Source organism: Narcine bancroftii, chromosome 3 (assembly GCF_036971445.1).
Source record: "Narcine bancroftii isolate sNarBan1 chromosome 3, sNarBan1.hap1, whole genome shotgun sequence".
NCBI classification, from domain to species: domain Eukaryota; kingdom Metazoa; phylum Chordata; class Chondrichthyes; order Torpediniformes; family Narcinidae; genus Narcine; species Narcine bancroftii.
In genome coordinates, this window is record NC_091471.1 from 368750669 (window position 1) to 368764858 (window position 14190).

The 14190-nt window shown below is 36.2% G+C and overlaps 1 protein-coding gene across 2 annotated transcripts in view; it reads left to right on the plus strand.

Annotated features, from left to right (window-relative positions):
• stx8 (syntaxin 8) overlaps positions 1–14190 on the plus strand; it is a 154117-nt gene that overhangs the window by 112993 nt on the left and 26934 nt on the right. The gene's annotated exons all lie outside the window — the stretch shown is intronic.

The window sequence follows — 14190 nt, forward strand, 5'->3', positions numbered from 1 at the left end:
ACAAGGCTTCTGCCATAGTCATCCATCATTAATGTGTGTCTGTAATTAGATATTTTCCCAACTTCTTTTGCATTGCAAAATTTTAAAACCCTCCTGAAGGAAGGAAACAGTTTTACCACGGTATTTTACTTTTTTTGAGAGATCTCAATCTTTCAGGCAATCTACAAAATTGTGTTCCTTTGATTGCTGCACATCTTTGAGTTGATGACTGTGGTGCGAACTATTTTTATCATTTTTTTCATATTACCATTTCTGCCTTTATTCGTTAGTATCTTGTAATTATACACTTTGACATTTAACAGTTGTTAATTAACAATTTTCACAACAAACTTGCCTTTCTGTTGCAAAAATGCAGATCACTATTGCTGCACTCTGCTTGCTTTGAATTTGCATTATTAAGAATAGCAATTCACCATGTCATGGCTGGAAAGTAAAAGCTTATTGTCCTCTCTGCTTCACAACACTGCGGTTGGATTGATCGTGGCTGGATTGATCGTGGCTGGATTGATCGTGGCAGCCTGTCTTTTATACTATATATTTCTGTTTTTACAATGCTGGACAACAACTAAATGAAAAATAGAACACTCATGAAAAATATTACTTTAAGATTGGTTTTATTTGCCTCTCCAATCTGCCTTTGAATTGCCTGGGAAATGCTTACATTTTTCCACAAGGGTGCCTAGTAACCAGTAAGCAGGCTATAGCAGTTAGGTTTGAAGAAATAACAAAATGAAGGTCAGCTAATATTGCACTAATTCTGTTTCCTGGTGGCCATGACAGCCTGCAAGGTTTATTTGAAGATCCCAGACTCTGAGTCAGTGCGCGCTTTGTTACCATATGACTGTTTTAGACTGTGCCAACAGTTTGGGATATTAATGAATCCAACAGAGAAGTGAATGGAGAATTCCTTGTTCCCTTTCTTTTTTTCTTTCTTTGTTTGACGCAGATTCTTTGTCTGTTAAATGTTGCTGGGCATCACTAATGAGTGGGGGGGGGGGTGAAATCACAAAAAATTCCAAGAATTATAGGTAGTAAAAAGAAAACTGCTGAAGTACATGTTTGGGACAACAAAAGGTGATATGGGTTGCTCTGGAAAGGTGGTCTCCATCCTCTCACCCCTTCACCAACTCTTGGTAAGATGATTTTTTTTTAAAGGCCACTTCTGGGACACCAGGCAACTGTGAAACTCCAACTCCCTGACCACGAGATCTGGGTGCCTCTTTAGTTTTCCCCTGCCTGATTGTAACAAGCACCTTGCCGCCCACCCTGCACAGCTGCTAAAAGCGGAAAAATTAAAGTAATTCACACTCTGTGACTTGATGTGAGAAAACAATTGGTTCTTGTTTGGAGAACCATTACTATAAAGGAACTGAAGTAGAAGAGGGATTATGTTTATTGAGATTTTCAGATTATAGAAGGCTGCTTAAGTCAAAATAAAGGGTAGTTTGATGAGAGACAAGTATCTAATAATTAAATTGGCCAGGGGAAAGCAATTCTGCATAATTGTTCATTGTTTTTTTTAATTGTTCTCATCTGAATCCTGATATGGTATTAATACTTGGATGTGTTTTAATGTACTCTTTGATTTGGTATAGACATGTTAATGTGATGAATCTTGTTAAATAGCTCTCCAGACACAACGCTGCATTGCTGTGCAAAGAAATGAAATTTAGCTTCCGTAACACACAAGAAGACTCTTTGTTATTTGTTTATATACCCAAAACATGCCTAAAATTACTGAAACAGCGAGAAAGCTGAAGAGGCTCTACCGAGCCAAGAGCACAATAAATAAAGATTTGCGAGCTGGATTTTAATGCTTTGATTTGATGATCAATATTCTTTAGAGGTTAAGCAGAAGACTGCTTAAATGTCTTTCAGCTGACTTAATTAAGAAACTTCAGTCTTGTTCTACAAGGCTCATTATGTGTGAAACCTCTTCCTACCATGAATAAGGGTTCAGCCTGTAAAGTGTATACATACATGATGCCATTGTGTTTTGTTGCCAAACTGCAGACAGTGGCAAGTACAATCTGGGATTTGTCAGTGGTTACCCTCTTGGGACTTTGTCCTCTGTATAATTAAAAACAGGTTTTTTTATATTAAGAAACATTCTTGGGTTGCTAAAAGTTAACTGAATTCAGCACCTAACAACTAATATTTCAACTGAAAATTACGCAGAATTAAGTCACACATGAGAACTCCTACCCTAATATATGGTGAATGAATTTCCCAGGGCTTAATCATCTCAAAACCTGCTGAGTGCAGTACCTCCTACAATAATCTATTTAGCAAGTAATTTACCACCCCTTTTGCCTCTTGAGAATGGGCCTTGCAAGTTTCTGCATCCTGAGTGGTTCCAAATTGTTTCTGTCTTGAAGAGAGAGCTGTTAACTCAGTTGTAAAACACAGAATAATGGTTTCCAAATTTATTAGCAGGTTAACGGTGGTTAAAGCCATGACATTTTATTTTACAAAGATTGGGATGGTTGCTTTATAAATGATTATAGCTAATTTGAAACACTATGGTAGTAATTATGTTGGAATTATGAAGCTGTGTTGTCTGCCAAGTAAGAATCATTCCTTTATTGAGTTACTAAAATTACTTTAATATTGTATTCCAATTTCTTATTTGGCACAGTCGGGTTTATTTGAAAGGTACTTTCATTAATTGTTTAGTACATCAATAAAAGTTGTAGAATTAATTATACTCTGAAGCATTAGCTCAGTCCTAAGAGAATGTTAATAATTTTCATTAGGTCTTAGCTGGCTGCACTTTCGCCAGTAACTGATATTTAAATTAAGGGGACATTAAATATTCTCACGTGGGTGGTGGTCCCTCCACATCGTGCAAGAATTAGGAGTTATAGAGGAAAGTACTGGGTGGTCAGATTGAAATGGCATCAAAAGGGATTGTTGCTTACATTTGGAAGTAAGACTTTGATCTATTCATTCTACAAACGTGACTGTTGCATACTGACCTGAAAAGTCAAACAGGAGGCTACAACAGAGGCCATTCTGGTTAATTAGTGTGAAGGTGACAGTCTACAAACTTGAATGAAGGAAGCTAGTTCTCTCCCTTAAATACTGAATTTTGTCAATGTAGAGAGAGGTCTGTTTACTCCTGAAATTTCCTCACAAACATGTGATGGTCTGAGAGCAAATCACATGTAATGAGGTGAGTGTATAACCTGTAGCTTAATTCATTGTTTCCACATTAATTGAGAGAACATAATCATATCAGAACATTTAGTGATTTTTAAAAATCCAGTACCCAAAGAAAGATAATATCTTCTAACATGAGCAAGTTGAGTTTATTAGAATAGTAGATGAAAGGAATGGTTTATTGGCAGCACTTTCCTTTAAGACTGTTATTTTCTCTTTGTTCCTATTTATTTATAACTTTGTTTTAGTACCACTGTCATTTCTTCGTAAGTATGAGTCGCTCTCCTTCTGAATGTTTGAAGTGGATTTGGTGGTCCTGACTTGGCGTATTTATGTCCTGGTCATCTATAGAGTACTCATCTTTTCCAAATTTTGACTCTTGCGTATAATTGCCCCATTAATACAGTGAGCAATTTAATTTAAAGTCATTCATGTGATTATAATGCTTTAATATAGTTTTTATGTTTATACTGGATGATTGCACAGCAATCCTATATATATTTAAATGTCCTGATATTTTATAACACTGGGAAATATTTTTCTGAGTACATAGGAAAGTAGTTATGACTTTGTGCAGAAAGAAAGACTTGCACTTGTATGACACTTTTCACATCCCTTTGTAGACATTTCCAAGGCAATGAAATAGTGATCGTTTAGCATACAAAACATGACAGTCAATTTGTTCAAACGAAATTCCCATGAGTAGCAATATAATAAACAGCAGTTCATCTGTTTTTGCAATGCTGAGTAGAACTTAATGGACTTGAGCATACACCTGGCAGCTTGATTTCAGAATGTTCCTTGGAATTTGGAATCATAACGGAAGGGAAGCCTTCATACTATTTTCACATTTTCAAAACAGCTGAACCTTGCAGAAAGATGGAGTACAAAAAAGAATATATTTTTCATAATGGATCCACACTTTATTGATTAAAGCAGATGTCACTGCAAGCTTAAACATGACAGAATTAAGTCTGATGTCGATGTGAATAATACTTTTTATATTCTATTTGATTCTTTAAACTGCTGCATTTAAGCAATGAATCAAATAATACTGCTGATCAAGAACATATGAGGTTTTCTTGTATGTTCCACAGTACTAGTCTTGCAATTATCTCCACACTTAATTAAACAGGGGTTTGAAGCAGCAATCATAGTATAAATGTGATCTAAATTGGATTTAAAAAATTAAAGGAATTTACATGTACAAGCCCAGATTTCTGTTATATTTTTTAATACAGCCGCTTCATTCTGGGAAATTATTCCCAATTTTCCAGAACGCAGTATGCGTAAAAAAGATCGTAATGGGAATTCCCGTTCCGAAATTTTTACCTCCATGACCCCTAGACATTTTCATGGATTGCCTGCAGTCTACACTGAACTGCAGGTGATCCGCGAACAACGGACTAATGAATAAGACGTAAATGCTACACTTCAGGTATTCTGTCTATACTCACGGGGTGATACCGTTCTTTGGAGTTTTGGTCATTCCTGTGTGAATGGCCATTCCTGAAAGGAAGGGAGACACTTAAGAACGGGAAAAAAATGTAAGTTCGATGTTTAAAAAAAAAACATTTTGCCAGCACTTTCCCTCTCACATGCTTGCAATTTTGGAGAATGTATGCAAGTCTTCATCCTGAGTTTGTTGATAGCTATAGCCCGCAGTTCCTCCACTTCATTCCAAAGACTGGATTGTTCAAGAGGTCCAGCAAGAAAAGACAATGTTGTGGTGATTCTACACCACTCTCTATGCAGAAAATAGTTAAATGACCTGGCATCGTGAGTTCTTCTGCTCTGTTTTAAATGGATAAGGACAACTTCCTGGACTAGGTGAGTGATCCATGAGAGCTTAATGTCATATACATCAGAAAATTGTACAATTGCACCAAAACTCTTACTTGCTGCAGCTATTCCCAAGATACCCAACATCAGTAGAATCAATTAAATTACCACAATGAGACAGAAAAAAAAATATAAAAGGATAGCAGTTGGTGCAAAAAAGTGGTGTTTCAATAATGCAGCTAGTTCAGTCTTTTAGATATTTTAAATTGAGTTGAATGATTTAATGATTTTTAAATTAATTAATCTCTTTTTCAACATAATTTATACGAGTGTTAACTTCAGTATTTTTCATAGTTTTTGAATATTTCTTATTCTGAGAAACATTTAAAATATTTTCTCACCTGTAAGAGGTGGATAATTATGAAAAATATATTTAAAAACATTTTATAATTTAATGGCTTGAATTTACTTTGGCTTTAACACATCTCTATTTCTCACAGCTTTGCTTTTAATTCCCAAAATTTCTGATGCTATGGAGAAGGAATGAATCTGAAACATTTCAGTGTGACAGCAGATGACAAATTGTCCTAAATACTACTGTTTGTGTGTACACCAACAAGCATGTGACATAATGGATGTGTGTGGCCTCACAAATGACCTTTGTTTCTCTTTCATTGTCTTTTGAAGAAGACCCTTCGTGTGATGAGGTGACTGGGCTGGGCTTGAAAATTCACCAATGAAGTGAATGTTTTTGCTGATTTGAAGTGTGGATCCATTATGAAAAATATCTTTTTTTGTACTTATCTGCCAAATTTAGTAGTTTTGAAAATGTGAAAGTAGCATGAAGACTCTGCTCAACTGGGGTGGGGGGGGGGGGGGGGGTTGCACAGACGTGCGGTTTCACCCTTCCTCAGCTAGTTTTTTAAGCACCTGTTTTTGAAGTTTATAAAAGTGATTAAAAGTTGTATTTTTACTTTTGGGAACATTAGAGGGTTATAATGGCTACTAATGTAAAAAAAAACGAAAATTCAACTGCAGAAGAAACTACCTTTTAAAAGTGCTGAAGAATTGAAGCCTACCTGGTCAATTGAAGCCATGGACCTGACGTTTGGAACCTCCAAGGCGCAGAGGACTCCTGCCCGGCTAAGTATGACGCCAGCGCCGATCTTGCCTCCGCAAGATGGCGGCGGCTTGACGATGAGTTCACCCGGTGCCGAACCGCGCGTCCGCGATGTCAGGCGTGTGGGCGACCCAGCTGAAAGAAGAGCCCTTGAGCCTGGGCTGCCATCGGGTGTGCGCTGGGGATGTGCAGAATGGCGTCGGAAGTCGCACCTGTGCCGTCCCTGGCCTTACCGGGCATGAGCAGTGCTTCGAGGGTCCGGGACTTGTTGGACTGCGTGTGGGCTGTGGGGGGGGCTCAAGCAGCGGCGTCCCGACCATGTCATCGGGTGTACAGACCAGCAGCCGCACCGGGAGGGGACCGACAACGCTGGAAGAAGAAGAAGAAGACGACTTACCTTTACTGAGCAGCTTACAGGAACAATTGGAGGTGGAGACCAGAGAAGGTAAGCCTCAAAAAGTGGAACTGGAATCTGGAATGGAGTCTGTGTGTACAGTCCTGGAAGGGATTGCGTATTAAATGGACAATATGTTTAAACAAATGACTCAAGGATTTTTAGAAGTGACAACCAAAATGTCTACTATGTCTGAAGATATGTCTGCAGTTAAGAGTGATGTTAATAACTGTATTAAATCAGTGGATACAGTGCAAGAAAATTTTTTAAAAATTGAAACAGCTTTTCTTGAATGCAAAAATCAAGTTGAACGTAATAGGGAAAAATGGAAGATTCGGGAATTCAGAAGAAAGACATTGAAAAAAAATTGATTCATTGGAAAATCAAAGTCAGAGAAATAATGTGAAAATTGTGGGTCTCCCAGAAGATAGTGAAGGGTCGGATCCAATAAAAAATTTTAAGAACTGGATTTCCAAGGTGTTGGGCAAGGAGTTTTTTTCGGAAGGCCTAGAATTGGAACGAGCACATAGAGTGTTACAAAAGAAACCGTTACCAGGACAACCGCCACGGGCGGTTTTAATTCGTTCTTTGAAATACCAGGACAGAGAAATGATATTATGGTTGGTGGTGCAGAAGGCACGACAAAATCAAACTCCAATTATGGTCCAAAATAACAGAGTATTTTTCTATGCAGATTTGAGTCAGGAGATTATTAGGCGACATCGGCAATTTAACTTGGCTAAAGAAATATTGTGGCAGAAGGGTTACAAATTTGCTTTTTGTTACCCTGCAGTATTAAAAGTCTTTTATGGTAATTTTCAATCTCAATTTTTTGAAAATGACCATGATGCATTAATTTTTGCTAATTCACTACCAGATTTGCTAGGATATGGAAGTTCTTCGCTGCCGTCGCCTAAAAAGAAGGCAAATGGAAATGGGAATGGGAATGGGAAGAATGGGAAAAATGGGAAGAATGGAAAGAAAGAAGTTCTTATATTGTTAATTTATAAGGATGTCTAATTTGAAATTTGCAACTTTTAATGTTCAGGGGTTAAATAATCCAATTAAACGAAAGTGAGTTTTGGCTTGTATTAAGAAAATGAAAATTGACACTGCCTTTTTACAAGAAACTCACTTGACTGAAAAAGAATATTTGAAATTGAAGAGAGGTTGGGTTGGACATGTGTTTTCTTCTTCATTTAATTCTAAGGCAAGAGGTGTAGCAATTTTAATTAATAAGAATTTGCCTTTTGAATTACAAAATATGGAAGGAAATATTGGACGGGTCTTAAGGGTGAATTGTAAAGTTTTTGCTGAACCTTGGACTTTGCTCAATGTTTACACACCTAATGTGGATGATGAGCGTTTTATTTCTGATGCTTTTTTGTTGTTAAATCAAGCTAATGAAAATATAGTTGGGGGAGATTTTAATTGTGCTTTGGATCCTTTACTGGATAGATCTCCAAAAAGTATAAAGAAATTAAAGATGGCGACACAAATTGGGACCTTGATGAAGGACTTAAATTTGGTGGATATTTGGAGTAGAGTCAATCCTATGGAGAAGGATTTCTCTTTTTATTCGTCCCAACATTATTCATTTTCCAGAATAGATTTTTTTTAGTATCGGCACATTTACAAAGAAGAGTATTACAGGCGGAATATAAAAGTAGGGTCATATCGGATCATTCTTTATTATTTTTCTCTTGCGTAAGTTCAGAAGTGGTACGTTCATCTTACAGATGGAGATTTAATATAATGTTGTTGAAAAAAACAGAATTTGTTACTTTTGTTAAGGAACAGATTACTTTGTTTTTGACTGAGAATGCTAATTCTGTAGATGGTCATTTTGTATTATGGGATGCAATAAAAGCTTATTTAAGAGGGCAGATTATTAGTTATACTACTAAAGTTAAGAAACAGTATATGGCAGAGAATTTGGAACTGGAGAGGCAAATTGCTGAATTGGAGAAGGAATTTCAGAAAGATGTGACAGAAGATTAAAAAAAAGTGGCTTTGGCTAATTTGAAATTATGTTATAATACATTGCAAACTTATCAATTTGAGCATTTAATTAATTGATCTAAGTATCGTTATTATGAGTTGTGTGAGAGGGCACTTAAGGTACTAGAGTGGCAGTTAAAGATGGAACAGTTTCACGGACTATTAATGCTGTTAAAAAGAATTCAACAGTTACTTATAAACCTCAGGAAATCAATGACCAGTTTTATTCATTTTACAAAAAATTGTATACTTCTGAGGGGAAACAGGATAGTGGTTCTAATTTATCTAAATTAACGTTACCAGCATTGAAGAGGAGGATGTTATAGAATTGGAAGCTCCGTTTACAGAATTTGAGATTAAGGAAGCTATGTTGGAGATCCCAAATGGGAAGTCACCAGGGGACGACGGATTTTCTGTGGAATTTTATAAAATTTTTAATGAAGATTTATCCTCTGTGTTTGAGGAGGTATTACAACAAGCAACTGAAGAGCATGAGTTGCCGGAATCTTATTCTAGTGCTTTAATTACTGTAATTCCGTAAAAAGATAGAGACCAGTTAAAAGTGTCTTCGTATAGACCTATTTCTTTACTGAATGTAGATTATAAAATCATAGCGAAAGTGTTAGCAAATCAACTTGCCAAGTATTTATCTAAATTTATACATATTGATCAAACAGGTTTTATTAAGAATAGAAATTCTCCAGATAATATTCTTCGATTAATTACTTTGGTCAATGCATATCGACAGCAGCCCATGGTTGCACTTAACACCGAAAAAGCTTTTGACAGGGTTGAATGGGATTTTTTTATTTAAGGTGCTGGAAAAGTTTAAATTTGGCCCTTTTTTTTATTGGTTGGGTTAAAGCTTTATATACGAACCCGATTGCCAGGGTGGTGACAAATAGTCAAGTTTCATTACCGTTTAAATTGACACGTTCGACCCGACAAGGTGTCCATTGTCACCAGCCCTGTTCGCATTGGCTATTGAACTGTTAACTCAAACAATAAGACAGAATGAACAGATAAGAGGGATGAGAGTTATGGATGAAGAGTATAAGTTTAATCTATTTGCAGATGATGTTTTGATATATTTGACAAATCCAGAACAATCATTGCTGCATTTGCAGGAATGTTTATTACAATATGGAACATTATCTGGATACAAGATTAATTGGGATAAGGGTGAAATTTTGCCAGTTGGAGAAGGAGATTATTCAGAATATAAAAATATTATTAAATTGAAATGGTCTGATAAAATTAAATATTTAGGAATAATTGACAATGTTGATTATCAATCTTTATATAAGTTAAATTATGTTCCTTTATTAAAAAAGATTAAAGCAAATTTAATAAATGGAAAGATCTCCTGCTAACTTTAATTGGCCGAGTTAACTGTAATAAGATGAATATTTTTCCTTGAATTCAATATTTATTTCAATCAATACCGTGTTCTCTTTCAAAGGGATTTTTTCAGGATTTAAATAAAGCTATGAGAGAATTTTTATGAAAAGGCAAATTACCGTGGGTAGCATTATGTAAACTTACTTGGAAGTATGCGTTAGGTGGGCTTCAATGACCCCATTTTGAAAATTATTATGAAGCAGCCCATTTAAAATTTATTAGTAGACTGATGGATTTGGACCAACCCTCGAGTTGGGCTAAAGTTGAGATGGCTTGTATTTCTGAAGTTGAGGTGCATCAATTTATGTTTTGATGGAATGTAAATTTGTTGCGGGAATATAATATGCCGATACTAAAACATCTATTAAAGGTTATGGACTTTAAAAAATAAGATTTTAGGATCAAAAGGTAAATTGTCAATTTTAACCCCATTATATAACAATCAGCTTATTCCTTTTTCAATATTTAATAATCATTTAAAGTGTTTGGACTCTAAGGGTATAAAGATGTTACAGGATTGTTTTGTAGAAAGATCGTTTCTTTCTTTCAATCAATTGAAAGAGCGTTTTGATATTGCTGAAAATTCTTTGTTTGTTTATTATCAACTTTGAGCTTTGGTGAAAGATATCTATGGTAGAGAGATGATTTTACCTGTATTTTTGGAAATCAAGTCTTTGATTTCTTCTATACCAAAAAAGGGTTATATTTCTGTTATGTACCAAGTATTACAAGACAATATGGATAAACCAGAATGGGAGGTCTAAGCTTAAATGGGAAAATGATTTAGCCTTTGTTTTTCCTGAAGACTACTGGGCAGATATGTGTCATGAGAACGTTACTAAATTGACGAATGTGCAGTATGGAATGGTTAATTATAACTTTCTACATCAGTTGTATTTAACCTCAGAGAAATTGAAAAAATATGGTTTTAGTAATTCGGACTCTTGTTTTAGATGAGTATGTACTGGTACCTTTTTATATGCTGTTTGGTCTTGTGTTCATGTACAACCATTTTGGCAAGAAATTAGGTTAACTTTGGAAAAATTATATGACATTACGTTATCACTAGATCCATTTTTTTAATGGGTTATATGATTCCTTTAAAGGGATTATGGTTGGATAAATTTCAAATTGCATTTGTACACTTAACATTGTCTGTAGCTCGAAAATGTGTAGCAAGTACATGGAAAGATAACAGTGATTAATATAATGTGGTGGCAGAATGAATTGAAAGCTTGTATTGTTATAGAAAAAATTACATATAATCTACATGATAATTATTCTTTTTTTGTTAATAAGTGGTTACCCTATTTGCAATATGTGCATTTAGATGTATTTTGATCTATTCTTAGTTTCTACTTATATATTTTTGGCTCTCCTTAAGAGAGCTGGCTGATGGGGTGGGAGGGTGGGTGGGGACTCATTTTTTTTCTTTATTGTTTTTTACATATATATAAAATTGACTTTATGGAATGTATGCTGTATTATTACTAAAGATCTTTCAAATAAATAAAGTTTAAAATAAAAGACTCTGCACAACTTCCCTTTAGTTATGATTCTACATTTCAAGGAACATTCTAAAATCAAGATGCCAGGTGTACGCTCATTAAGCACAAAATGATGCCTCGATAAATGAGGATCTTTCAGTAAAAACCTGCTGGGATTTTCTTGTGCATTAATGACCCTTTTTTTTAACTGACTTCACAAAACATTATAAAAATCGTTTATTTAATCAGTGAGTTCTAAAGAGCACATCATCAAAGTTAGCTTGAATGAGCAATTGGACAAGATGGACAGCAAAAGGTAAAAGAGACAAAACTGAGAAACCTAAGAATTGCAGATGCTGGAATCTTGATTGAACAATGAGAAACCAGAGGGACAAAGGTCAAACAGCGACCATGGATTGAAATGGTCAGTCAACATCCCAACCCAAAAGGTTAACTTACTCTTCTCTCCATGGATGCTGCCAGACCTATGAAGTCCATCCAATTTCTCTTTCTTCACTCAGAAATAAACCAGTCTAGCACAAAGTAACAAGAACATTGAAACAACTGACGTAAGAGGTTGTGCATCATCATCAGAAATGTGCCACTCATTAAGTCACTAGATGCTCATCAATGCCTTTTGTACAATGAGTCCAAAGCTTAATTGCTGCTTTACTTCGGTAGGTTGCTTTTTTTTTTACATTAAAATAAACACATCAGTTAGATTGAACTACCAAATAATGTTTTACATTCAGCATTTAAAAAAATTCTTCGGAAAGTAACCTTGTGGAAGAGTGTCACATTTAATAACCCAAAAGCTGGAAGATTTATTAATCATTAATGTTTTCAGTTTATCATTCACATTCTAACAGGTTTAATACCTTCCATCAGCGTTGTCTCCGCTCCATCCTCAACATTCATTGGAGCGACTTCATCTCCAACATCGAAGTACTCGAGATGGCAGAGGCCGACAGCATCAAATCCACGCTGCTGAAGGTCAAACTGCGCTGGGTAGGTCACGTCTCCAGAATGGAGGACCATCGCCTTCCCAAGATCGTGTTCTATGGCGAGCTCTCCACTGGCCACCGAGACAGAGGTGCACCAAAGACTGCCTAAAGAAAGCTCTTGGTGCCTGCCACATTGACCACCACCAGTGGGCTGATCTCGCCTCCAACCGTGCATCTTGGCGCCTCACAGTTCGGCGGGCAGCAACCTCCTTTGAAGAAGACCGCAGAGCCCACCTCACTGACAAAAGACAAAGGAGGAAAAACCCAACACCCAACCCCAACCAACCAATTTTCCCTTGCAACCGCTGCAACCGTGCCTGCCTGTCCCGCATCGGACTTGTCAGCCACAAACGAGCCTGCAGCTGACGTGGACATCACCCCTCCATTAATCTTCGTCCGCGAAGCCAAGCCAAAGAAAGAAGAAAAATAAACTTTGATAAAGGGAAACATACGTTAGAAATTAGATTATAATGTGGGTCTTCTGATATAATATTTTGGATGTTTTCCTAAACTTAAGTTTATAGTGCGTTCCAGATGCAAACAGTTTTATCAAGAAACCTGTAATCAAAGTGGTGGCAACTGTTTTCCCTCGGATACTGCTGAACCTGCTGAGTATTCTCCGCATTTTCTGTTTTGATTTAACATTTCTACATTTAATTATTTTGTCTCCTCTATGTTACTATAATAATGATTATTTTAGCATAAATTGAATAGCCTCCGACACTGAATCCTGCTGTGGTAAAGTTCTTGGTTTTAAAACTCCAAATTATTCCCTTTAGAAACCACACTCCAATCACCGATCTGTCTAAGAAATTCTAATACTCCTTTCAATTTGTAAAAATAGCATGAATTGGGATGGTTGCTATGTGAATAAGGTTATTAATTACTTTCAAGCATATTGAAGATGTTTTTTTTTAAATTTAGAGATAGACCCTTCCTGCCCACGAGCTCATGCTGCCCAAATACATCCATGTGACTGATGAGCCTACAAACTATGTCTGTTTTGGAGGGTGGGAGGAAACCAGAACACACAGTGGAAATCCATGTACACACGCAGAGAACATACAAACTCCTTATAGTCAGCACAAGATTCGAATATGGACCACTGGCGGTGTCGTAATGTTCCACTAACTGTTACACTAATTGACTTGCCCTATATAATTACTTATTATGCACGAAGCACCTCACATTTCTTTAGAATCACTTATTTTCAATTTATTTGGTGGTATCTAAACAGGGCATAAAAACTATAGAACAGGGTAGGCAATCCGACCTGTACTGCCATTCACCTTGGCTGATCATCTTCCTCAGCACCCTTTTCCTGTGCTCTCCACATTTTGCTTGTCTCCTTAAATCTTCTGAAATTAAATTATCTCTGTTTTAATTAAATTCAACAATTGAACCTCCACACTCCTCCCACATAGCGAAAATTCATTATCCTCTGGGCAAAGAAATATCTCCTTTTTCTTAAACAACCTACACTTTATTCTGAGACTGGGACCCTGAACCTAGACTCAGCTATGGGAAGTATCCTTCCTGTGTCTGGTTCAACATGCTCAATAAGAATTTTTCAAGCTTTAAAGAGACCTCCTCCATGGCTCCTGTGCTCAAAACAATAGAGGCCTTGTGAATTCATGGGCTTTTCTGATGCTAAATGCCATCTCTTTCCTTATATTGGGTCAAGGTGTTTGGTCGGGAATTGTGTTTACTATCTATCTTAATGTAACTAAAATTTAAGGCTTGCTTAATTGGATCTGAAAATATTTGGTAAGTATATTTTAGATTTTGCAAAATAATGATCGAGTTCCTTCATGAAATATAAATATTTTTCCAAGCTAT